Below are 3,490 nucleotides of genomic sequence, written 5' to 3' on the forward strand. Positions count from 1 at the left end.
AGCATCTAAGAATACAGCAAAAATATTACATCACTCACAGTATTTGATAGATACCGTGTTAGAGACGCTTTCTAAGTGGGAAGAGGAAGAGAAGGCGCAGCAGTGTAGTGGTAGGGAAGAGCTACAAAATATTGAATTGTCAGGTGAAGAAGCAGAAGAAATTCGTGCTTATATTTACTATGAGGATGATGTGCTCTTATCTAAAGTGCCTGTGCAGGATGTTGATACTGTACTAATAGATTTAGGACAGGAGGTAAGTGAGAATGTAGAGGGTAGCCTGTTGGGGGTCGACGAACCCAGTAGCTGTGACCAGTTGTCACTTGAGAAGGAACCCGACGATAATAATGAAAGTAGTTTAGCTGTAACTAGTATTATGCCCGGTCTGGAGGCGCAGAATCGCTCAGACTACAGTAATTTGGGTCATGTTCAGTAAACTAAATGTAATGAAGTCGTGCGGTGTTTCGATTTGAAATTAATAGACCGACTGGAAAAGGCAGCTGAAAATGTAATTCAGGAAACCCCTACACACTGTGACCTAAATGTAATGAAGACAGATGTCGATCACTTTAGTTGGAGTCAAATCCAAAAGGAACTATTGGATGAATTTGAGGAACCACCTGTACAACCTAGAATAAGCCACCCTATAATAATAGTGAATATGTTGGGTATCAATGTACGTTGTCTCTTAGACAGTGGAAGTGAAGTGAGTGCGATATCTCAGTCCTTCTTTGATGCATTAGCTATTGAAGACAAGCTTACAGTAATGAGGGTATCAGGACTAAGAATAATTGGTGCTACTGGCAAGGTGTCAAAAACGGTAAAGTAAGAAGCTTTGCTGCCCTTTAACATTAATGGTAATTTAATTGATCATCCATGTTTAATTGTTAACAATCTCAGTATTGAGGTTTTAATTGGCATCGATTTCTTGTCAAAATATCAGAGTGTTGTTGACTTTGAAAGAAGCCAGTTAAAAATGGTCTTGCCGACAACCGGAGTAATTACAGTACATTTTAGTGATAAACATGTAGTAACTAATGATGAAACTTGGGAGCTGCCTATACGAGTTCTGAAAAATAGGAGATATAGGGACGAAGGTGTTAATCTTAGTAACAGTAAGCTAAACACAGAAGAAGAAGAAGCAATTATTTTGGACAAAATAGATGCTAAATTGCAGGAAATCGATAAAATTTCAGCTAATCAGAAGGAAGAACTGAGGCAGGTTCTAAAAAGGCATCATAAGGTATTTTCAGATCGACGTGGCGTGGTCCAAGGTTATGAATGAATGCTGTAGGGAGGAGGTTGTTCTGTAACCTCTACACAGTGTGGCAGCTGTGCAGTCCCAGCTGTGTGAGATCTTCTTTCCTTTTCAGGTCTCACTCACTCTTCATCTTTTCTATCCACCTAAAATTTCGACCTCTTCTTCCCAACACATTAAATTTTTGCACAGTGTGGCAGCTGTGCAGTCCCAGCTGTGTGAGATCTTCTTTCCCATTTCAGGTCTCACTCAATCTTCATCTTTCCTATCCACAAAAATGTTAACCCCTTCTTTCCAATATGAAAATTTTCCGTCATAGCTATCAAGCCATGAGTTCTGTAACCATTCTATCCACCGATTAGTGAAGAAAAATACCTAATGTGACAAACCTAACAGTGACATAAACAATAGAGAAGTATGACGTAATTAAGATACAAATGTATTTGAGTAACAATTATGTATAGAACCCAGGTAATATAGTAAGTAGAAAGTGTTGTGTTATTGGAAATGGTCCACCAACAATATTTAAAAAAGATATACAAATTCATGTACAAGCAGGATCTGAAGTGACAGTGAAACCTATTGTATGCTGTAGAGCTAACTAATTAAGAGTAAAAGAGAGTGCTTAGTGTTATGAAAAATATGCAGATAAGTTGTGAGAATAAACTCACCTCGGGTAGCAAGGAATGGCAGTGTAATAGAATTGAACAGTGTTTGTGGTTGAGACATGAAGGACACGTCCCTGAAGTATTTATAAGGTTGGAGCTGGCCATTATTTTGGTGTAGTGTGTGACAGGACACACCTACGTGTATTGAGGTTATGAGTTGGAGGCGTGAATCCGACCATAGGTACCCTTATGTTAGATGAGACAGAGCAGCTCATGGTGTCCTATAGGTTTAAGGAATTTTGCATTACGCTCGTACATAATTACTTGATGCATTTTAGTGGTAGGTCGAGAGAGACTACCTGTGGTTTCAGCGTCCGATCGAGTGGAAATGGATTGCCACGTGAGCAAGCTGATCAGCTGCAATACACTATAGATATGAAATAAATGTACTGTCCTATGCTTTAAATATTAATACAGTGAGTGTTAAATAAGTACATACACTAGCAACATATTTGAGTAACCTAATGGCAGACGTGAAACATTATTTATAGCTCAGCATAAATACACTTCAAAGTAAGTAAGTACATAATTGCAGATGTGGAACTGACGCACCAGCAGAGGACCAATAAGTGGATTTAGTCAACTAAACGTAGTATGTTTTGAACACTCAGAACTGTACTATTACCAAAAGTTACTCACATGTACAAAGAAGCTGAGAGAACAACTACTAATCAAATATACTCATACTATCTCTAAGAATAAGGTAATCGAAGATGAGTCAGCTAAGTAAATAAAATACAAATATATCAAGAATGTACCGAGCATTGGTTCTGTGTTCCGGCCCAGAAATAATAAATTGAAATTAAATAGGATTCATGATGGTATGCCTTGAGCATAAATTCTCTCTAGTAAGTGACTAACGGCGTTTGAGCCATTTGTTTACCGATTTTATGACAGTCAAGTAACCGTGAGAGTAAAATTAGAAAGGTTCTGTTAACTTCGTTCCAGCAACATATTGAAGGATAAAATGTATATATCCCCATTTTATTGTGACCCACCCTTAGATATTAAGTGAACAGAGTCTGAGGCACTCTTTTTGTTTGTTCTACAGGACAAACCAGATAATGGCTGCCTGGTAGCTGCGTGAAAGCGTGGAGTGACTTGGACACAACTCACAGTGACCCTTCCCCTTTCCCCATGTAATTTAGAGTGAACGTGAAGGACGCACACCATAGCAACTTCCCCTCCTCTACCCTTGTGAATGGAAGTGTAGGACGCCAGCCAAAGCGGCTACAACCACGTGTGTAAAAATGATTTGTGAAATTTTTTTTCAGGTTTAGAAAAGACTGCTAAGAGATAATCATCTGTTTATGTATCATGTTATTTTCTTTGAATTTGTGTATGTAAAAATGTATTTAATGAATTTAAGATTTTCATAATTTTACATATTTTTATGTGTTTGTTTGTCTAAGGCAATATGTATGCCAAAGTGTTTCATTGACGTTGCTAAAATTTTGAGTAATAATGTTGCTTAAGAGGCAGTGAACATGCCCGCAATTTAAATAATTAATATAGGTAATTAGTTTTCTTTTAATGTTTCTACATGTTTACATTACAATTTTAAATT

This window comes from Schistocerca nitens, chromosome 1, assembly GCF_023898315.1.
Source record: "Schistocerca nitens isolate TAMUIC-IGC-003100 chromosome 1, iqSchNite1.1, whole genome shotgun sequence".
Taxonomy (NCBI): Eukaryota; Metazoa; Arthropoda; class Insecta; order Orthoptera; family Acrididae; genus Schistocerca; species Schistocerca nitens.